Raw genomic sequence first — 24,854 nt, 5'->3', positions numbered from 1 at the left:
TTAATAGAACGATAACTGACCAGGGTCATTCGAAATTATGCTTTACAAGTAGCTAATGAAAATCTTAGCATACCTTTGTCAAATCTTGGCTCCAAAATTGTTAAGAAGCAGAAGAACGGTCCAAGTGAATGATAGTAAGGCATACTGATCCGCAAATAGGGGGCAGATTATACACTTCCCTTAGTCATCCATGGGCCGTGTGGATCTTCGATTTTAACTCAACTGAATCAAAACAAAACGCAGCTTCTACTATCGCCTTTTCTTCGAAACATGAAGGTACTGGTAGGTAATAACACATTATAGATAAAACATGATAAACCAGTTGAATCTTTACTAGAAAACATTATAACCATATGCCTTTTGTACTGTTCTGGCTAAAAAGGAACATACTCACTTTTATACAGAACAGCTGACGAACAGCCCCACATTGAGGCACTAGCCATGTTAGCAGACACCCCACAGGTTGGCAACACTCTGCAAGCGTTTTTATGAACTGCATTGGCTGTACATCCAACCACGAACGCGCCGAACGCTGGGATCGCTGTTGCGTAACAGAGCGTTACACTGGCACGCGCCTTCGTACAGCAGCACACGACCTCAACCCCAAAAGGTGCCACGATTTGGCAATAGACTACCTAGCCCGATGTTGACGAGCTACTTGAGCGAACGAGCGAGCGAGCGAGCGCGCTCTTGGCTATGTAGCTACTGTCAAGCAGAGGTCAAACGGCTACACACGTAGAACAACAGGTGTTTGTGATCAAAACAGGCGCTTGAACACCTGCTGCTCTTGCCGCTACCGCCGTAACCATTGTAACTATTGTGAGTAACATTTAAGCATTGGCTATCTCTAGCACTGACTGAGTTTTGGGAAGCCCGCCACGGTTGGTAAACGCCCTCGAATAGAAAAACCACAGCCCTGGGCTCCACACCCCGGGCACGCCCTGGCATAAAGACTCATAGTGAACGTTGTTACCGTCTAAAAGACAATAGCGACATCCAGTTAAAGTGTACAGGTTCATGCAGGCACTACACACATAATCGGCGAAATGTGCCAAAGCATGCCCTACACTATGGCAGAACAGACCTCTTGTTTAAAATGCATGTCCAGGTACACGGATTCGGCAGATGGATAAATCGTCTGCAGTAGAGATGAGCGCTCTGGTAACTGTTAATATATTGTAAGTTCGGCCCATCGGTCAGCTCATCATCCTAAACGTGTATGTGCCGTATATTGTCACTGTATAAAGTGGCAAGCGACGGAGTTGTAACAAGTCGTTGGGCTTTTACCGCGTCGTTGTAATATTTCGTACTGATCTGATCTATTCCTCGTCCTCGGCGGGGATTCATTCCCTTCCTCAACTCATCAACGTATAAGCGAGCAGACGTATCCGCCCTTCGTCCAAGTTGGCCTGAATTGGTGGCCGAGTGGTCTACCTCATGCATTCTCAAGACCACATACAGGGTGTTAACTACCGCTATAGGGAACAGCCTCGTAGAGGAAGCAAATCGGCAAATGGAAGAGATAATGGTGATGCGCATCAGAGGTACGTACGTGTACACGTCCGTAAGAATTTCTACGAGTAAATGCTTAACTCGATGACTCGATGCTTATGTCGTTCTGATTACCTTCCATCACAGAAACATCGCGGTCACTCTGTCCTCAATAGGACCGGACACATTGGAAGCTATATATACATAACTCACTACTTCGAATTATTCTAAATAATTAGCAATTCGGTTCATGGGACCAGCTTTAACCTTAACATAAGGTAACCATAAGATGATTACCTTACGCATTAGCTGATTGCGCATCCTAAAATGATTTGACAAGGGACCGTTGCGTAGGAGACTGTTTGCGGAACCCATCCGCGTTATCGATTCGGATTGCGTCGCCTCAGCTTCACTTACAAATTGAAGTTGCAAGTTACTGCCAAAGGTCAGAATTACCACTCATTTTGTAGTCACCACCTTCGAACAGGTGCTTAATAGCCGAGACATCCTTTAGAAGGCGTAAATTTAAATGGAATATTTCCATATTAAACTATGTGCGTCAATGTCGAATGCACTTTCGTCCTTAAAATGATAAAACTTAACAAGTATGTCCCGGTTTGCAACACAACAGGTCTCCGAAGCCTTAAAAAATCCTAGATTATCATAGCTGTACATTGATGATTTTGTGAAAATCAAAAAAACAGACACGAAATAAACGATATTTTCACACTCTTCCGTGGACAAATGTTCAAGGTCATTCGTTAATTATTTTGCCACATAAAAGATTCTTGTGCACAAAAAATTTCTGCTGTAGTAACATTTGTCCAAACGGACATAAATCTTTTCGAATGAAAGAACCTAATATCGGCCACGTTTACCATCTTTTAGGCCAACTTTTCATTTTCAGAAATGCACCGTCAGATTTCAGCAGGCGGATCAAGTCGATTCAGAAAATGTACATAACAAACAAATGAAAACGAAGACTAAGGCTTATTTAGCTCGACTCTTGGCCACGTTTGCCCCCTGTTTTAGGCCATCTTTGAGCGGCTTTTTCTGCAGCCCAAATTAAACTGAAATACCTCGCCGAATTATTCGACGCATAGAATAAAAATGTGTTTATAAATTGATCATCTCGGACTTTATTAATTTCTCTGATAAATCGATAAGTTTTCTACATCAAACTGCAAACAAATATTCCTGGCCAAAAAATATCGATATATTGTATCTAAAATAAATCCCCTGGTGTTATTATATGATGGCATACAAACTGTTACGTAGTTTGTAAGGCGTGCGAACAGTCACAGCCGATTTTTTTTTTAAAGCAGTCACAGCCGATTGCAGAAAAACAACGGGCAGCTAATACAGTGCAGGTAGTTTTTGCTATGAAGCTGGCGACAATAGAAATACAACCCAACGTATGAACGGATTTTCGTATTCTCAGAATCACGCCTTTTACTAGCCGCCTATCTAAGAGTAGAGCAGAAGTAAGGTGCATATCTAAGCAGATTGCACCGACGACATCAGTCTTCCCAGATCGCAGATACGCTTTGGTCATGTCACCTTCTATTTCATGAACACCGACATGGGGTGAAATAGGCACTTCAACTTACTGGCGCTGCCTGCTATGTGGACTTACCTCACGCCAACGGGGGGGGATGATAATGCTAGCAAAGGAAAGCGTGTCCATCTAGCAGCTAGGCGATGGCAAGTTCATTACGTTGATTACTTGCTATTAATCTGTGGGCGACTCTGTTGGGGGGTGACACTTATTGAATGTCCACTCGATTGCTTGACTGGATATCGATCCGGTGATCGGCTGGGCCTAAATGTTATCATTGACTTCCCTGATATAACCTGACCATATGGAGCCGATGGGTGCATAAAGCGAATGCGACTTGTTTACGTCGTTGCTTTTTTAAAGTTGTGCGGATCCATATCAGGAAGGATAATCTATGTTATATTTTGATATGCAAAAACGTGTGCATTGTACTAACTTGCAGGTCGGTGCCAAGCGCAACTTATGAGAGAAATGTTTTCCATTAAACAACTTTCTAGTCCAAAATTAGCTTGGCTATACGCCGTCATGTACATCTATTTCTAGATCATTCCTCGTTGCTCGGATGCAACTTGCCTTCTACACATACTAAATATTTGTCTGTCAATAATATAAAGTAGTTTTTTTTACTATTAAGCAGAGTATTTTCCAAGATGCCATATGTCATAACAAATGTCAAAGCCTGTTACCAACCATAACTAATAGTTGGTCGCACCGCCAGCTACTATCAACTATCCATCTATTTTAATACGGCGGCCTTGTCAACCTCTCCAGTCACGTTGTGGCCAACGAATGTCAGAGCGCGCTGAAACAATTATCGTTGCCAGACGCGTTACCCGCTACTATAGGGGCAAATTCAACCTGGTCGATCCTGATTTAGAAAGAGGGAGCAATGGCAACAGTAGACGCAGCGGCCAGCACCCGCCATTAGCAATAGCAACAGCGAGTTGCGATTCATCAATGGGAACATCCTCCGACGGGGGCAATAGCGTGACTTTGTGCAGCTGAATTACTACGAGAAGGCCCGGCACACAGTTAGGGCCGTTGGTTCTCCCTGAGGGGCAATCAGGTCCCAGCTGCCGCCCAGTAGCCACGTTAAATGTCGAGGGAAGGAGTGAGGCAGCAAAAGTAGGAGAAACGCGCTAGATCGATGTGATATTTCAATCAAATCCATCAGGGATGTTTGGCAAACCGTTGAGTGACCATTTCGTGTTTGATATTCGCCACATGACCGTTGGCTTCGACCGTGCGCGTCAATAGCGTACGACGTTTGTGATAGCATTACGACTATGGGATACTTGAAGAACAGACGTTTACACCTAGTACTAGACCCACACACATATAGACAGCAGATATGCTACACGTATGTTATATACGTATACGAGAGTCGACAGGGCTATACACGGTGTTTGTTTAGGATAAATTGAAATGGGACTAGTGAAGCTTGTTTATACGCTTTGATTACGTGAGAGCGTATCTGATGCCAACGGTAACATCTGTCATGTTCGCTCAATACGACTGCGATTGGCCTCTTTGAATGTTTCGATTTGTGGCTTAAGCTTTTATTCAAAAATGCTTTTTATATATGTCTTTTAATATATTTACATGTAGTAAAGTCATATTATTAATATTTATAATATGGCATATTATTAGTAGAGGGCTCGCTTTGAAGAGTGAGGCACAGACAAACCTAGCAGATTTAAATTTTCCACTGAACTTAAGGCAAAAGTTTCAAAAATTTAAAAGATACCGAAAGATGCGGGACATTGGTAAGGAAGTAATCGTCGGAATTTTTTTGAAAATGGCTCATTTAAGGGTACATATTGTCCTCTTGGGGCCAGCGGCTAACATCTGCGTTAAACTTCGGGCTTTTTTACCTTCACTTCAATGATTTTTCGAGGTTTTCTAGTTAAGTTCCTAGTTTGAATTCTTCTGTTTTGCTCTGCAGAAGTCTGTGCAACATACTACGAAGACTACATAAAGAGTTGCAACAATGTCGACCGTAAACCTCAAGCAACCAATCAATGGGGGTTCATTCGACGCGATATCATTGGACAATGAAATTTATTTTAGCTCATACATCGAACACACTCTGGTGGGTCTATGGCGTTGTTCTGGAAAGAATTAGCATCGTTCCGAGCGCCTTGCAAGGGCGCAAAAGCGTTTCCTCTAATCGGTGCTTGTCCACTGGAAGAGAACGTTTTTAATACTTGGTATAAACCGCGTTTCGCTCCTGATCGGCTATACTGCTTTACTCATCAAAACTAGAGCAGCAACCGTGAGTTTGAGTGCCACCTTTCGTGATAACCTGGCCGGTAGGAGAGACGGTGACGGCAGTCAGCCAAGGGTGATGGCTTTATCGACGTTGTCATTCCATCTTGGTCACAGAGAATCATACGACAAGCATAAGCGCCCGAGTTACGGGGGTCATGGGTGGCCTAATCAGCTCTTATCGTAGCGATGTACTCAAATAGGTGATCGAGTATCGGCAAAGGCCACCAGAGTCCTCCATCTCGCTTCTCCCTTTCTTCCAAAAATACATGCGACCCATACATACACACATACACAAGTCCATGTCGTAGTCTTATGCAGACAACATTTCACTGAGAACCGTCCAGATTATGGGCAACGAAAGCGGCCACAACGCTGATCACGCTCGCACCCTCTAGCCCTTTTTTTTTAGCCAATGTTTAAACATTAAAGCACAACTTAGGGAACAAAACCACCCGTTTTGATAATGGCAGTTATAATATACTCGCACACGTTTATCACGAGACAACGATGTGTTTGGATAGCTCGCTAGGAACGGATATAGAATAACGTACAAAAACACCTTTACGAAGGACCAATAAGAAATCGATGTCCTTCGAGCAATTTCGCGCACCAAGCTGTATCAATCATCACCAAGAACATACATATTCCTGTATTGAGTGCGTTCTTTGTTCAGAGTTAGAATCTTTCATACACAAACATATTCACTAGAGAATAGGTATTGCTTTTCATGGAACAGCGCGTGGGTTTCATTGTCGGATAGGCCACTGTCCAGTTACTGGTTAAATGACGCTCGGATAGCGGTGTTTGTTATTATCAATCAAGCTTTCCTTACTGTGTTTGGTTGTCTATGTAAACAGAGATCTTCTTAGCGCGCTTCCAAGGCTGTTGCAACGATGTAGAAACTTGCTGCAAAATGTTTTGTAGGTTAATGTACGACAATCAATTTGTTTCGCCACTAACGCCCTTTAACAACGTTAACGAGTCGATGCTATAACGAATAGCACGCACCTAGCTAGTCACTGGATCTTCTTTCGCGTGACCATTCAGGAATAACGTTGCTGGTATTGATCTGCTTGCTGTCAGTGCTTTGTTATGGCAAGAGGTGGTAGAGGTGAAACTCAGTACTAAAAGCGACCTGCTAGTCAGGGTTCCTGTGGTTTTCGTACGTCGATTTGGTATTAGCGATAATGGTACGGTTAATGTATATGTAGTGTACACTTGGCTAGTTGGAGCCGTACCTATAAAGTTCACCACAGCCTGTAGACTGCTCAGGAAGACTGTAAAACTACAATGCGCCCTCGTTCATGTTGTCATAGGCATAATTTATTTAAACAGAAAGGTTTCATTAATTACATTTTACCGATATATCCTTTAATAGATACACACTGACGGATGTACATATGTACCAGCAATTAGACTGGAAGAACCACAAAAATAGCATCGTTCCTTCTTTTTTTTTGGGGGTTTGTTTTTATCAGCCTGGCGTTATAGTATGACAAAATGATGCGGTCCTTGATTAGGCCAGGTCGAAACTGTAGAGGCAGATAGCCTGATTGCAGCGGGCATTGTGTCAAAGCGTAACCGATTGAGGCATGTTTGTGTATTTCCGGGGATATCAATCTCTTTTTCTGAGATGGTCTTCTCGAAGGATCTTGCTCGCGGTTTTGCGTAAAGGCAGGCTATAAAAATTTTTTACTTGGCCGCCGTGCTCCACGAAGTAATGGCTCCGCTCAAAAATCGTCTATTTACATAATGACGCACACACATACATATAAGTTTACCGTAATTAATTAAAGTCAAGCTAGCCCAAGTTTGTCGGCATCGTGCACGGCTGAAGGAGCAGAGCTCAGTTGGTTTCTTCCCATGCCCACATCGACTCTTCAGCGTAGCCAGCGAAGCGACTTCCTGCAAACAGTTCCATTAGTAAGCTCTACCCAGTTATTTTGGCCCTTATTAAAAATACCTAAGCGCTATTATATTGTACGCCCGTCCACAGTGTCATATGGCTTGCGGTGAGCCTGTGTATCGTACCTAAAGGCTCATGCCAATCTTTTCGCCCTGCTTTATTCTCTCCTCATTCTCGGGCTTTGGTCAATTCAGGCAACAGCTTTAGAGTTTGTCTTGCGGTCGTCGAGGCATGGCGCCATCCCGATTGTAGCCTCTTATGGAACAACCCACGTAAACATCGACCTAGGTGCGCTTCTAGTTACCCGTAAGGGCAGACCATAGGTCGATTTATGTTGCTGATGATTTGGAAAATTCTCAATATGGCCGCTCCCACGGGAATCTGCTGTGCTGCCGGTGTATATTGCACATAACTTCTATAACTGCAAAATAGAGTAATGATCACCAGCTTCTTCGAGCAGTAATGCGCTTCTTCCTGCGGATCGCAGTCTCGATATATTCCTTTGTGTTATTGGACTCATGATGTCTTAATAACTGAGCACTGTTTTTAACTTAATCCTTATGTAAATAACTACTACACGATAATAACTGTCGCGTGCCAAAAATCTGTTTTCAATGTGAGCTCGCTTCATATCCTACGAAAGACTAGTACGAAACGATGGCTTCGTTCCCATACCATATTTGAGATCGAACCAAGCGCAGTTCAACACTATATGTATGAAAATTTCAGTACACTTTTAGGTTACTGCTATAGAGAATAATTTATTTGTATATTATCATTTTGTAGAAGAAAATGAACGTGTAATAAGTTAAAGGTACGACGATGACCAAGTACACTCTCAAGGGTACTGCCAACATACGCATTAACACCTGATAGTATGTATAGAGTGACCAGCAACAGGATCATTATGAGCGTTTTCCACAAGCTATTCACTATAAGCAATTTCAATCGTTGTCTTATATTCGGGCAGGATAACTTTCTTAATAAGCAATATTGAAAATACTTAAATCTATGCTAAAGTTCTTTGATGTAACAATGCGTATTGCGTCCATCTCATTCTAACAATTGAACAGTCAGCTAACTCAGACCTGAATACCTGTCTTTGAAAAAAGGCAAATAGAGAACGTCTGCTCGTAGTTGAGTAACTCTTCTTCTTCGGAGACGCTTTCTTGCCAGTTTATCTCGGTACGCCTGCGCAACAATATGTATTCCGCATGTATCAACTGGTCCACACATGTATTCGGTTGTCGAACGGCATTGACGTTTTTTTAAACTAAAAATGGCTTTTAGGTCATCTATGTCAAGTAATACGAGTCGCGTCGGGTACGCGTTAGTTTCAGTTGAAAGCTAGGATTCGACACTGGGAGATGGGCTACGATTTTTAGAATAATTTTATTGGGGTTCGGAATAGAGTGCTTTAAAAATTAATCAAATTTCTGACACGAGACAATTTATTCGATCAGAAACGAAGCTGGGCTGTTTTCTAAAACGGTTGATTTCTAGATATGAAAAAGTATCGCAAACGACGATAATACGCGGAAAAATGGTGTTATAATATGCCCATACACCAAAGGAGATGGTGCTATACGTGAAGTGGGATTGAAAAACATCGTCCATTAATAGTTGCTATTACAAGGCAAAACGACAGTCTCTGTCGCTGATAACTCACACAAGTGTAAAAAGCCCGTTGAAAAATATCAATTTTGATAGTAGAGGCGTCGTTTTTCAACATTACGCATATATATATGAAAGTTAAGAAGGTTTGGATGCACAACCCAGATCTCACAGCATAAAATGATAACCCGGCATGGTACATAGAGTGTTGAATATTAATTAGAATGCAATTATTTGTGTTAGTTTGCCGAAAGTATATTATTTGCAGATGTGCTTATTTTCTATTTAGTAAAAACCCTTATTTCAATGGCAGTTTCAGTAGATTTTAGACTAACAGTGTTAAAAATCAAAAGGCCCATAAAGCTGATAAACCCAAACGGTGGAAGAGGGCGCTAAAAGTCTAACGAAAACTAAGCGTTCGAGCTTGTCTGAGTGATTCCATCGGACAAATGTATTTTGTTTACCAAAAAAACAGCCACGTATCAGGGTTTTGAGACAGTGTACATTAACTCGACTCTTTTTGTAGTCCTTTCGATAAATCGTTATCGTAGATCTTCTACATTGCTTTCTAGCAATCTTTTTCCGATTGATCGGAAGCTTCGTGGTCAACCTAGGCAGTTGATTGCGGGTAGTTGATAGCTTTGGCAAGATTTCGTATGGCGCGAAGATATCGGACAATGGCTGAAGTTCACTCATATTCTGAACATGAACCTCTTGAGACCATCATTATAAGTTTGTACCTTCATTCTGAAAAGAACTCACTAAAGAGAAGTAGTACGAGAAATTGCAGGTGAGTTTACGTTTGCTAACAGCCCGTCGAAAGGTATCCTTATTTATCACCAGCATTATATATATACATACATAGACAGCGGCTCAAGACGGTTTCAAACTGGTTGTGGTACTTTGTAACAGACTGTGACGTTCCGATTTTTGTCTCTTCACTGGACACAATAGGGACAAACGATGATACAAACATATATAGTAGACAGTAATAACTATCATCCTCATAAACAAGTTCTAGCTTAAATAATAAATAATTTGCATTTAAATTGAATTAAAATTAGCGACCGGGGTGACTGCGGGTTGTGAAGGCGATTTGTCAATGAGTCTGTAAGTTTGATGCCAAGGCTAAGCGCGTCAGTGCGAAATGGCAGCGGTAATTCTAAAGGCATGTGATAGGCCGGATAGGTGGAAAAATAGGACCTGCCTGATTGAGCAAACGGTTCAACCAGCATGGAATCAACTTGGAAAGCGCCCAAGTACGGAGCTAAACTTGAAGAACCATAGGTCACACAAAGACAAGAGTTCGAGAAATGCTTGAGGGAGTTGTTTGAACCGTGTGCATCGAGCTGTCTGTGGGCTAGTGTACCTCACCCCCCCCCGCCCCGTTTCATCTCTTAAACTTGAACTGAACAGGCAAGAGTTTGAAAACTGTGGGCCAGGCTATATTACCGAGTAAACTCAGAGACAACTGAGAGGCAACCGTGGGGATTGGTCGTCTCCTCGTAAAAGATGCTAATGTTGATGGGGTTAGCTAGCGCTAAGAAGGGAACTTGCGGATACGCTACTTGGTCTGGTTGAGTAGTTAGTAGAAGTGCGAGCTGCCTTGCATTGCAGTGAAGTCCGTTGGAAGGGGGAGTAAATGGGGAACCGTGTCATTCATTGTTCACAGATGGGAAGAACAAGACCCCACCAGATAACACATGGTGGCAAGGATATCGTCCCTGGGTGTCGCTCCAGGCTTGTCGCCAAGCTCGTCGCACTTCAGTCTGTCGAGGTTGGACAGCCGTTTGTTCTTCTCCAGTTGTTATTTATTCAACGGGGTCATTACAGTGCGTGGGGCCGAGCAGGTTGGGAGGGCTGTGGGGGTTCGTTGGCTGGTTGTCCAGCCGAGGGTTGCTGAAGCAAAGCCGGACAATAGACGCTGCTGTGCCGTTAAAGCTTAGAACTAAGTTTTGTATCCATTGAAAGTACATCGGAGCTGGCGCATAGGAACAAAACTTGCAATATGCGAACAATTGGTTGTAGAAATCTCTTTGTTTAGAAATGTATTCGACACTAAGGATATATCTTTACATTATTATGATTAATAGGTACCTTTTCTAAATTGATCTCGTTTCGGAGGCGGGCAACGTCAATCGAGTTGGAAGTGGAAGTACATTTATTATATATCAGTGGCCGACACAATATTATTATATTAGTCTTCTTTTGTCATCTTAGCTTTCCGCAACGTATTCCTATTGTCCTCGTCTGATTTTCTTTATCCTATAAATGACGGGCAACAAGATGGGAAAGAGGTTGTTGGGACAGGTATAAGGTTTCCTCTCGCTTATAAAGGAGTGACAAGGGAGTCGGAATGGTGTGCGACATGACGTTCCTAATACTGTTCGTTTACCGAATTTCATGCCAGGATTTTTCGTCCTAAAACCCCAAGGAAGACTCATTCAGTGAGCCCAGCTGTTTGCTTCCGGGTGCAAACCTACAAAGTTCATAGCAACTTGTACATACTTTGCTATAAATAGTACTAAAACAATGATTTTATTTGATGCGTAGTTATGTACTTTGAGTGTCGATCAATGATCGACAAAGGGAAGCGGCAATTAAAAACGTTCCATAGAATGAGCGAACAGCGAATCCTTCCTTCTGTTGATGTTTAAGTTGTGTTCCGTTGCAGTAAGGTAGTACAAAGCCTTCGTCTGCAGACTTCTGATTAGCCCATTGATAACAATTGTGCCAACTAGAAGCATAAAACATAAAACTGTCGTTTTTATCATATGCATTGGCTGTATTTGCATAAGCATATATGGTTCGTTTATACGCGAAATGGGCCTTTATGTCCAAATGTTGTTATTAAACCGTTTTTGTATTCTCTTCTGTTCTCTCTAGAACGGACATCATGTATTCCACTCAGTTGCGAATGCTCCTCTCATAGCCCTCGTTCTGCTAATGCTTGACTGTCTGCTTTTAGATAGCGTGTTCGTAGCTGAGTCAAGGAGCTGGCGGCGAGGAGGAGCGACCAGGTCTGTGGTTGTGCTATCTACTGGATCACGGCAAGCCGACCAGTGTCATAGTGGCGGTACTGCAATGGGGTCTTGTTTTCTATGCACCCTTGTACACATAGAGCAATTCTCCGGGGGCCCTGTTCGTGCCCCCGCCGCATTGTGTGCCTTTCCATTCTGCTTTCGCTTCCAGCGAGTTCGTTCTTTCCTAGCCACGACGAGTTGAGTCTGAGTCCGAGAAGAGTCGCTGCCATATCCTTCATGGCAGTGAGCGAATCCTCCTCATCTCAATCTTCCTCCTGTACCCTCACTTACCCCTCCTCCTTCCGCTAGCAGACAACCGAGTGGACTGACGGACGGACGGACCGACCGATTGACCGATTGAATCCCCTTTTCCTTTCCTTCAGCATTTCCCTGCGAGGAAACGCCACCTCAACCTGTCTATGGCTTTCCATGCCTATCGATCTGTTATACCCCGCTGCCCATGTAATGCTGACTCCGCCTGGACTCATTGGTTCTCTTCCCATTGCCACCCGCGCACCCAACTCCCAGAAGCAAACCCCAAACAATTAAGGATTAGAGAGCGAGTAGCGAGCAGTCGCCACCATCAGTAAAACTGCTAACTTCAGCTAGCATTTGCTAGATGTCCACGAGCATACATTGCACTCACTACGACTGGCTGTGAATCCGGTCAGTTTTAGGGTATCTAGATGATTCCGATTAGAAGTGGCGATAGCGGAGGAGATATGTCCCAAAAGTCGAGTGGGCGCTAGGGAAGAGGGGTGCCCTTTCCGACCTGACTTGTGAGAGGAAGAGGAATTGAAATGTTTAAATTTGCGCCCCGTTTGCCATCGATCCCGACGATGTCTCTGCACTAGTGAGACTGCTAGCGTGGAGCGGCTCCGCGAAAGCTCCTCCGACCCGTGGGTTACTGCGACGCGAGTGGCAGAGAGATAGAGATGGAGGTAGAGCAAATCGCGTGGTAATTCGTAAGCTGTTGCATTATACACAGGCGCAGCAGGAGGAACACCACTTGGCACAACTCAATTGTTTCATTCGCTTATTCATTCTTCCCCACGATATGTATATATGTGCTTGTGGGGAGGGGGTCGGTGTCTGTATCCTGCTACTATTTACTGCTTATTGTATATACGATGTGGACAAGACACAATTACAACAATTGAATGCGATGCGATGCATTTGTTGACTGGAGTTTGTTCACCGTCTGTATTATGATGAAGCTATTTTTAGCATGGTAAAACAAATATAATTTAGTACCATAGTAGTAATTTGGTACCACTAATAGGAAACAAGTCTACTTACTGAGTACGACCTACCTCTTGTTTTTGAATACAACCTAATTAATAATAGAAAGACATGTGCGCACCTTTATAAGGTGTACTGAACTATTTTGCCGATTATCGTAAAAAGTACCGTGATATCACTAAATATGCTCAAGGCTGCGGTAGCGATACGATCTGAAACTACAACCTGCTATTGGATCAGCCAGATCCACAGGAAACCACAAATCGTATCTTCGGTCAGTTTAAGACCTAAAAGTTCCTACAACAACATCTGTTCGCTGCCGCGTTTATATTATCACCCTCAAAAAAAGGTCGTCTGGCCTAGATAAAGAAGAATCTGCGAGTAATGGATTCAGCGCATACGGTCGGTCTTCAAGTATATCAAACCTCGATTCGCGCTGTTAGATACTTGTAAAAATAGACCTTATTTTTGTGACAAGACATGATGCTTATTCTGACCATTGTGCGCATCTACTCAGTCCAGCCAGTCGGCACAAGGTGGAATAGCAAACCAGTACGGTTATCGCTTGTCGTCCTGTTGCTGCTGACCAAGTATCTTCACAAACGGCTATAGCGTGCTTGTTCCTGCATTCTCATTACTCGTTTCCCGCCATTGCTAGTACTTATGATCTTTGTTGCCCTTTTTGTTATATTTAATCAATAGATTAGCGTGACGGAGAGTCGAAGAACTGCGCAAGCGAGTGCAAAAGATCCGCCGAAAGTTACCTTGCCAGACTGCGTTTCATTGAATTTTTCCATGTCTTTAATGATCATATGAAACGAAATTGCGAATGATTAATGACTGGCGGACTCGCTAGACTTCACAGTCGTTGATCGCTGCTATAACACAAACATTTCGTGAACGATTGCCACATCCGTTCTAAAATGATCAGCGTTTTGCCCTTGGCGAGACTGATCTAGAATTCCGGGGGCTTACATTTGTTGTTCCTCACATACTCAGCCTCGTAGGTCAATCGAAAGATGGATGACAAATTTCACATCGATGTTTGTTTTTTGAATGAACGATATTCTTTCATAGCGGGTATGAAAATAAAGCATTGTTTAACGTAGCGTCCTGATATCTATCCAAGCTTGCCTGTATCGGGGGCAAATACTTACGTCATTTTACTACTTCTCTATGAACAATTTACCGTTAGAGGTTCTTCATTAAAAATCGCCGTTGAGCATTAGTAGTGCTAGCTTTTGGACAATTTTTGTCGTCTATATTTGATCACAAATGCATCTGAAGGAGTGCGGCGTTAAGCAAGGGTATATTGGGCTACCTACCATTCGTGCGCTTATTGATAGCTCACATCAATCCTTATTTCTCCCGTTACTAGATTGTCGTTCTTGCTAAAGTCTTCGATCAAACAATGGTGAAAATCGTGTTTTTGTATTTCCGTGTTCATACGATAAATACTCTATAGAAACATAAATGTTTCCGACATCGAAAATGAAGTTGACATAAATGCCAGAGCCATGGCTGCCAGCATTTTTGTAATTAGTTAATTATGAAAAACGCCTCAGGAAGGTGGCAATTTATTTTCCACTTGGCAATAGTGATCCCCCTCATTTTGGTTATTTGCCCTAGCTTTTGAGCGCGAACGAACAACGCCGAAAGCTTTCGGTGATTTGCTAGCTTCCCTGTTAAAGCATTCGATCGACTGCCCTAGAGCGTCTGTAATAGCTCCTTGTCTCCTCTACAGTTTACGTGATGCAGTTACAAGCCGTTCAGCACCACGATTTTTTTCATTTTACTGAAAATCACTTAAAACTTTGATTGATATGTGCAATGTCGCTCCGGGTTCGTACCGACCACGGCAACCCTAGCCAACCGCACTTCTGTCTAAACATTGTGCAACAGCGATTTATTCAATCATGGGAGTCGGCGGAGTACTGAGCTGCTATAGACGAATCTATCGGACGTTGAAATTGAGGTACGCACTGTTAGCAGACGGATTCGTTTGGTTATATTCCAGTCGTTATAAGCTTGAGAGCGAGAACCAGTCAGGTTTATGTCTCTCTGAGGCGATAGCACTGCCGAAATTTATCAAAGATGGGTGAAAAACATTAGACAAGTGGTCTTAAGCGAAAACGCAGTAGGAGTTTTATAAAAGATCGATGGACCCGGAGGAAAAGAACGCGTCGCCATAGTCAAGGAGGCCTTCCGTAAATAACAGCGCGTGGAGTTTAATAGGTTTGTCGGCTAAAAGTGGCCGAAATATAACGTCTTATGGAATCAGAATCAACACACTGAAAACGCAAAAGGAAGTAAAAAATTGGCCTCAGTAAATAGATTTCACTGGCAGTTGGAAATGCGTGTGGTTTCAATCGCGCTCAATTAACCTTATTAACAAAAAAATCGCATCGTGTTTATGGTCGCCATGGAAAAGGCATGGTTCAATGCGGCAAAGGAATGGCGTTAGCTTGGGGTAGGAATCAGGTTTAGTAGTAGCGGTAGGTACGTTTGGACCTAAGGTGATGCCAGTACTTGCAATGGACTCTGACGTTAGCTACTGCTATAAGACACTTGCTAAAGGTGAAACAGTGAACGCAGGTCGTTGCCTTGAGTTCCTTGTGGCAATCGAAAGCGTCCAGGCCCGTTACCTAATGGCAAGGTCAGATTTTATCGCCGTGCTTTAATTACTTTCTGGTTCGAGAAAACGAATATCCAACGTTGACTTTGACTAGCATATTCTCCCGATCTTAGTCATTACGATCATTACAAGTCTTTCCATGACCTAATAAAAGCAACTGATGGGCAAGCACAACCTGCTACCGGTTTGTTTTGAAAAATGATAGACAAATTACATATGGACAACACTGCGACATAGTAAGGAGTACCTCCAACACATATTGAAGATCATCATTCTAGCACAAAAGTTGTTCAATTTTAAGGGGTGCCGGATTCAGCCCAGTATTTGTTCCATTCTTAATAGGCAGCTGAAAACTGCAACATATTTCACCGAATTTGTTTAATAAATAAAGCTAGAAAAACTACCTTTTAAGATCAGATGTCTTGCGCGGTCTGAAAAAAACATGAGGGAATGAAGGAGGCAGAACGATTCGTTCGTTTATTGACAAAAATCGAACTTTTATATTAAATAATCTCCTAACGGTGCTGAAGTTGTATACGTAAGTTAACGTTTTTATAAAGAGGCGTGCTAGGTCAAATGATATATTTTACGATGGTTGAAATTGCACATAAGCTGTTTAAGATGATTCACTAAAAACGCTTGCCTTCCAATTTCTAACGCATTTAGCGTATTGAGATACTGTGAAAAACGTCTACGATTGCAAATTACGCACAAATAGAACATCATATATATATATATATATATATATATATGATGTTCTATAGGTTCTACGATCGTTAGCTAATAAATAATAATTCGGCGGTAGCAAATAGTTGCAGTTGACCGCTAATATAGTTCTGTATTATTGGCTTTTAGTAGAAGCAGTAGCTTTTAGATCCAGTTTAAGATCTTCCAGATCGTGATCTTCACGTAAATAACGTGATCGGTCCATTCATACATGTGCGTGCAAAATAATCACAACCATTTACGTGCAACCAGACAGTATAGCGACTGCCTCACGTTCGGGTTTTTTTCGTTACAACTTCCAAAGTAGTAACAAATATATAACATTATTCTAAGATGTCAGAAATAGTTATCGATCCATATCTATAGACAGTCGCTAATGAAAGGCACAGAAATTGGCCTCTATTCTAAGGTTCTATATGTCTCTAATTTTTTTTTAAGGCGAACGTAGGAAGATCAGGCCATAGATCTGGCCGTATTAGATCAAATTCCTGCTAATACAACCATTTGCGCGCTCCTGTCTACTTAGGAGTAGAATTCAATTTTTTAGAATCATCTAGCGTAAGTTTTGAGTAATCTTATATATTCAATACACACTTCACTTAACGGATGAAATCTGTTCCGCGGTACGTCGAGTAGATGGCTCTGTTAATCTAGTTTCTAAGACTGGATACAGATAAAAACAATGAAACCTTTCACCCGTGTAAAAACTATGATTGTTGGCAATTATGCGTATAATGTAACCATGATCCACCATGATTACGGTGTCAAACCAGGAACCGAATAGCTCGCAGGGTCGCTTCAAATGTTCCCTTCACAAATGAGACTTTTGGGACCCCCGCTCAAAAGCACTTCATACATACGAACCCAGCCGTATCTGCTTACTTCAAAATATGCTATATACATATATATATATATATATAAAACATGCTACAACATATAGGCAGCCAACCCTACATAAACCGTCTTGCTCGAAAACGTACTACCGTAATTGTAATACGTCGACTTCGGATCGTAAAGTTGGATGCCGTTACGCTTCCTGCACAGGGCGTACGCCGAAAAATTATTTCTACCCGTGACAGGCAAATCGGTACGATTACCTGTTCAAAAATTTCTCATCAGAGAAAAATTATAGATGAATCGAAGCTTTATTGTTAACGAAACCGAATAGGAAACGATACCAACCAAATATCTTAATTTGTTAGCTTTGGAGAGCATCCTGCTGATTTCTAGTGCATATAACTAGTACCTGAGGTCTTTAACCCTACTGAATTTTTTTTACCAATGACCTGGTCGAAGCAGAACGAGTGTCAGACAACATCGATTAATCCTAGAGTGTTTCACCTATGATTAATCTTAAGTTCAACTGTGCTAAAGACTGCTTCCGCATCCATTTGCACTGCATTGCATGGTTGATTTGGAGTAACCTAAGAAATCTGTAATCTCTGTGGGGCTTCTTCCAGCGTAAAGGGATTCGGTAATAGCTGATCCTCGATCAAGTTCCGAAAATGACACCTTTTTTTTTCACCGTCACCCCTTTACGTCGTCCTTGGAAGGAGCTTTCATCCGGTAGAGCCGGCCTGGCATGGGCGCACTCGTGAAACCGCAGGAGGTAAGCTGAAAAAAGCCGAACTTAGTCGACAGACGATTTTAGGCTAATTCAACCATGTCCGCTAGAAGCTTTCTATAGTTTCCGTCAGGAGCGACGAGATGACTAATTTCCTTTCTTTAGCCTTATTCCATACACATTTCGTTGATTCGCTACGTAGATAGGGAATGGGGCCTGCAGACCTTACGCGCTTGAAGCTATAGATGCATTCATAAGGCCCATGTTTGACGGAACTAGGTGTACCAGTGGCGTCTCGTTTTAAGTTTACTTGTTCGGGTCGCATATCTAAACGCAGACCACGTTGTTGAAGTCGACCCAAGTTTCCACAGAAGGGAAGTCTAAGAAGCATCCGGTCCTATACGCCAGTGCCCCTAGGTACAAGAAGATGCTATCAGAATCCCATCTTGCTGAACAAGCTGAAGAATCGAAGGACTGCGTCCTTTCACCCCAGCAACTGCCACCTTATTGTAAGCGGTGGCAGGTGCCGTCGAACTGGAAGAATAAGCATCAACTATCGACGGTCATAAAGTCGATCGCGGACGTTTCGCTGCTAAGCACATACCCGAATCCGGGACACCCTTGCGCGGCCCTTAGCTACTTGCCGCTGGTATATATAGCCGCAACTGAACAGGCATCGCACTGCTTCGCGAGCAGTTGGCCACGATGGTGGCCAATTGTGGCTCGCTCCTGTTGACCCCATCGCTTTTACTTTCCTTCCGAACGGCCTCGTCCAACGCCATCTCGCAAGCCAGCTCACGTCTTCAACGAAACTCTTCGATCAGAAGAGACCTCTGCGCACAGGCTTTTGCACGCATGGCTCCCTGCAACAGCAGCAGCAGCAGCAGCAGCAGTCGTTGTAGTTGCAGCCATAGAAACAGCCAGCTTTCTAACTCCTGTTGTGCAAGTGATAGAGGGCGCTGCTCAACAACAACAGCAGCGACAACCACAGCAGTAGCAACAATATACTTTTGAATGCGATATCAGTAGCATTCGAGTTCGTTCTGCTCTTCGGCGTGAAAAACAGAAAACGAAAGCAAGTGTGGGCATGTTATTAACCGTGGTGGTATAAAAGGGGACGCAAACTGGGCCCAATGAGTCAAATACGATCTAATGCTGAAGGCAGATAGCTCGAGGGAAAAGTACAAGCTTCGCCAAAACACATCGAGACTAACAGCGATCCAGGACGATGGAAGAAGCAATCACAAAGTCAGATCAAAAAGATACTCCGAATACAGCGGAGCCTGTTTCGTGGAATGCTTAACCGCAGAGAAAAGCGACGGCCTTCCGAACAAGGCTCACACTTGAGGCCTTATTCAACTGGGATCACCGTCAGTATTTATTCTTCGTGTGTCGTCCGCAACCACGGGAACTATTTGAAGTTAGACGTCATACTTACATCAGCGTATATGTACAAAACAACGTTGTTGTTTTGTTCTGCCTTGAAAACCGTAAAGATCAGTTTTGTCGGTTAGTATACAGTTATGTTTTAATTGGTTAGATAATTGACTACCATATAATCTAAGGGTTTAAGTTACGCGTCTGTGTATTCTTAAGTTAGATAGGGCTTTGTATGAAATGTTCGATCTGTACATGCGCTACAAATAGAATAAGATTAACAGAATGGAGCTAAAGGGTTTTGATAGATCAGGTGGATGACGGAACGAAGCAGACGTAAAAAAAAAAAAGAAGTTGCTTACCAAAAAAGTCAGTGGTCGAAGTTATTATCAAGTCGTCATGCAGGCCAGCAATGTCTTCAGCGCCTCGTGGTGCGTGGCCTATTCGAGCTCTTTCTATTACGTAATATATCTGAATCTCTCCACGCCTCCTAGCTGCTTGTCACCCAACGAGGCTGTAACTTCTGTGACTTGCTATAGGCTCCGCGACTGTGAAGGAAATTTCATAAGGGGCCTGGGTAGGTTGTAAAAATCGAACCAGTCGTATTCGAGCTGTTCCGTATACGAACCCGTATAAACGACCTGTGGGCCTGCGCCGTTTGGGGCCATAACCGCTGATAGCTTTAGGACTTTCTGCCGGTGTATTATTTCAATATATATTGGCCCGTTGTAAGGTACATTTAGTTCGAATAGCATGTCAATGGCTACCATCACACGCCATTCTATTTAGTGCACAATGCAGGTTCCTGTTACATGGAAGTCTGAATAGCTATTTCAGGAATCAATTTTTCAGATGTATCAAAAATTGATTCGAAAATTTATCGACATATGTTGAAGCGATTAGCTGGTTGCCATAACGGTGAGAACAATTCCACTCGCTCATTCAGATGTTTTACCTTCGATGAGGTCCTAAGCTAGCAGGTCGTGATGCCGCATTTGGACATCGCCTCCTTAATACATCGAAGAGGCATGACAGAACAGCTCACGAAGCGCGTTATCTGTCTGTCACAAATGAATCTCATAGATTTGCAACAAATGACCCTTATTAGTAACGTTATCGTATTTTTTATGCCAACTAGTACTAAGTGGATTTGTGTCCCTAGGCTGAAAACGAGAGTCATACACGTAGCAGTTATTATAACAGGTTCGTGTTTATACTGCACGTTATTTAAGCAGACAGCATTGGGTCAATTTCAAATCAGTAGACATCATTTACTGAATGTTGCTGCGTAATGTCATGAGTCGGCCAGACAAGATGATTTGTCATGAGAATTCCATTTTGGGTCGGCTGCTGTCGCTGGGTTTCAACGAGACTCGAGAGAGCTGATGTCCATGAGGGAGTTCTGTGGTCCCACCTACAAATATCTGCTGGCGATGCAGATAAGTTCTGAATACGGCTTCTTTGAAACAGCTCTATGTATATCTGTAGCAATGCTGGACAGCGAAGTAATAATGGTGTATGATTTATCCAGATAGGTAGACGCTATGTTGTAGCTATCCGAAGTGTTGGAAATGTACGCACCAGAGCGGCATTGCTATACACTGAGTCCTAGCTATTGTTGGCGTTGTGTCAAGTCGAAGTGTAGGTAGCGATGCGCCTTTCGCCTACGTGAGGCTAGAACCTATTCTGTCTTAGCGTATTTGTGGATATGTGGGCCGCCGATGTTAAATTAAGGTGTCGCACTGAGCGACAGGTAGGGGCTACTACGGGCAGCAGTAGCAACAGTAGCGGTTGCTACAGAAGACAGATGAACTGTCGAAATCCACAAGCGAGCTTCGTGAGATCTCGTTGTTACTTGAGATCTCGACTTGGGTCTAAGCGGGCGTTGGAAATAACGGCCGACCAATTACGAGCATCCCTCACATTTCCTCCCCCAAAAACCATCGAACTTTCGAAGCACAAAAATTAGACAGAATACGAAAAGACACAGGCAAATCCATATATCGACTCAGAATTGATGGCCCCAAATTTGTGAAGTCGGTTACGCTGTCGATAATGCTGACGATAGTGACATCGCAGAATTCCTAGCAAACCCGCGATCAGCACTGCCCGTAGTACAAGTTTTTCCGTTTCCAAAGGGACGTATATGCTTACAAATCTACAATGAAAGGAACCTCACTAATCGATTTGAAAATGCTTGCTTTGTTTTTGGTCGTTCGGGGTTCTTAAGCAAATACGACGAATGCAACATATATATTTAGAATTGATTCTGTCGTCAAGAGGTTCGATCCTTTAGGATGCGCAGCCAGGGACACGTCACACATAAGAGCGGCTTAAACCGCTTGAACTTTCAAGACTGATGGAAGCCTGGGGCAAAAAAGTCACCTCAGTTTGACGTCGTGAGCGGAAATTTGCGATTCCTGCAAGAATATCGTGGCGGAGCCTGTACGTAGGTATACTTTGTTTTGGTTCATGCAGGATACACCATTCAACAATTGTTTCCAGTGCACCCTAGGGCCGCTATATTTTGATAGTCGAGCACCAGCGAGCCTGGAAGCTCATTTATCCGATTGATCCCAGAGGGAGCTGGAGAGTGGCGTGCTATCCGGCTATACACCGTGGCCACGGTACTGAAAAAAGTGAAATTGCCATTAAGAGACAGTTGCCTCCTGTGGGGCGAAAAATGCAGCGAAATATCATAGTGAAACTATTCACTTTGTTTCCATATATTAATCAGTATTCATATATTAATTAGTATCCTATTTACCTGCACGGAAAAGCCGAGTATTCCAAAAGATGCGGACAACTTCTTGCTAATAGACTGCCGGAATCTTACTAGTGGTCTTAAGGTGCGAAATGTGGCTTCTGAGGCGTAATTAGGTTTAACTTAGAAAGAAAAGCAAATGTTTCTACTATATGCAAAGTAAGTGTTTTGATTACAAGTCTCATGAGGATCTGGTCGTTACTATAATTATGTGTGCTTTTATTTCAAGTGAAATTTGAATTTGGCATTCAAAAATTATATCAAAAGGTTCGTAGCAGAGATTATATACTATTACGGAATGATCTGATTTTACAGCATTTGCTTAATTAAAAAATAACTGCAACAGCGAAGTTAATGGGCTTCTTTCGAAATGACATCCTGGGTGTTGATCTGATCGCCTGCTAGGTAGACATATTAGTTCGAGAATGCGCATTTGTTGTGGTAGGTGGATAACCTGCGGGGCATCAAGTGCGAACGAGGCACTCAGGGGCAATTTAGGCTGTTCCTACTTCCTGAGCCGCTGTCCACTTCGGCCTTTATCGACAACAAATGGGAGAGGCGGTGATCGTTAGAAGACACACGCTTACCACTGTGATATAACTCCATACTAAACCACATTAATTTGTGATGTGATTACTTTTGTGTTACAGTTATATTATCGCTACAACTTACCTTGAATAACATCATACTTTTCATACAAAACGTTGTTTTTCAGAGTTGGAACGCGCCTCTAATTTCGAACCGAACGGAATCACCAGCTGTTTGTTGTGATAACAAAACCGTCCCATATGTACGACTTACTCGTTCTGCCATCACAAATATAAAGCTGAATATTATAATAAATGAAAAAAACACGACTAGTGTCAGAAGTTTATCTTTGACTGCGTCACGTTTCTGTGCATAGTTTTTGTACGATGTTTCGGGAGATTTGTCCTGTACCAGCTGTTGTTCTAGTCGCCGGTAGCCAGTGCTAATTTAACCGATTCTCTTTTTGCTCCTGACCAGGCCATAGAACGTAAAGACAAGGGTTCACATAATTGTGATAAGATAGGACCCAAACAAAGATATATGTCAAAGGGAAAGATGTTTAACTGCGGCTATATGGGTACACACCTCGCTAAAAATGCATAGGCAACAACGCATGAGGTCAGAGAAAATGGAAAATATTTTTTCCATGCTCCAAGAAAAGAAAGTGGGTACCTCAAGAGAAAGACAGGAAAGTTGAGCGAGGCGAGATGTATAATCATAGGCGACGAGGGACAGAGGTAAGGTGCAGCGCTGCTGCAGGTTGACATGACACAACATTGCTAATAGCCTCTGCGACCCCGAGCCCCCAACTACCTACCCACCTGTTTCTCCTAGCCTGCCTTTATGTCTCTGGGTCTAGCTTTCAGTTACTTTAGTTTACCCCTAGCCCAAAAGTCCCAGGTTCCTATCGTTCCATACAGCGGTGCTGGCTGATCATCGTATGGAGCACGCGTTGCTGCTGTTCCCACTGGCTGACTGGCGCGAAGCTCGTCAGGTGGGTCCTGAGACGAGGCCGCGGAGATATTCTTTGCTTCCGCCGCGCTTTCCTGAGACGCTTGTACTTGTCAGGTGCATTTAGTCGGAGTGTATGTACTCACTCACTCACTCCTTGTTCGCTTCGGCAGCGAGAAGGGAAGCAGGCCCATCTCACTATCTCACTCGGCTCGGCCTGTCGAGTGCCTGTGGCTGTGCATCCGCTTGAAGCCAAGTAGCAACAGTTTCGGCGGCGGCGGCGGCGGCGGCAGTCTGAAGCTATGGTCCTTACAGCCAACGAACCTCACATTGCTTCTCCGTGTCGTTCATGTCCTTTCGTTCTGTCCCACGCTCTTCCTTTTGCACGCGCTAGTTGATGCTGCACTTTGTAATAAAGTTAATTCGGCAATTAAGACTACAACTTCAAGTAGAATGCAGCGCAGCGCTCCGTTGTCTAGCCGGCAGCAGCAGCGGCGGCGGCGGCGGCGGCGGCGGCGTCGACTTAGGCGACTCTTTGTAGCCGAGCGGCCCCAGTGTCTCCGACTGTAAAGCGTCAGTTGCAGCAGCCTTGCAAGCCCCCGAGACTCATCCATCTCATAATCGTGTTAGGGACAAGATTTCAGACAATGTCTCGAGGCCCGCCTGCGATCTGGTTCAACCGAACAGCTAACGCAACAATACACGCGCAGATAATAGTACTGCTTCCGCTGATGCGGCACTCATTTCAGCTTCGCGAGTGAACGCGTTAGCCGAAGAACTGATGAACAGTTGGAGAGAAAAGAACCCCAGCGGCGGCAGCGACATAGTTGAACGAGCGCTCGGTGCGCTCAGCCCTTGGATTAACGAGCGAGCAGGCCAGCGCAATTGTGGATAGCCAAAGGAGGGGATGGCTAGAAGTGTAGGTAGGAGAATCGCTATATGTAATTCGCCATGTTCTGCGCGACGACCATCAGAGCGTTGAACGATAAAGTGGAGGACCGATTCATCGTCAGGCATATTGTCAGTAAAAGATACTCTTTCTTCTACAGCAGGCTAATGATGGGTCAAGTTGTAGATCTGAATACTTGCACTCATTGAAATGGAACAGGTCGAACTAGTAAGGATGTACGAGAGATTTGTAATGATAACGATTAGAAAGTATCCGACAGAAGAAGCGTTCACAGGAGCGCACGAGTAATCGAAA

General features: G+C 43.4%; 1 protein-coding gene across 1 annotated transcript in view; it reads right to left on the bottom strand.

Moving 5' to 3' along the window:
- Window positions 1-24,854, bottom strand: part of LOC111269130 (uncharacterized) — a 55,447-nt gene that overhangs the window by 18,244 nt on the left and 12,349 nt on the right. The window lies entirely within an intron of this gene.

This window comes from Varroa jacobsoni, unplaced genomic scaffold (assembly GCF_002532875.2).
Source record: "Varroa jacobsoni isolate VJ856 unplaced genomic scaffold, vjacob_1.0 scaffold_142, whole genome shotgun sequence".
Classification (NCBI taxonomy): Eukaryota; Metazoa; Arthropoda; class Arachnida; order Mesostigmata; family Varroidae; genus Varroa; species Varroa jacobsoni.
The sequence above is the reverse complement of the archived record's forward strand: the minus strand, read 5'-3'. Positions and strand labels throughout refer to the sequence as shown.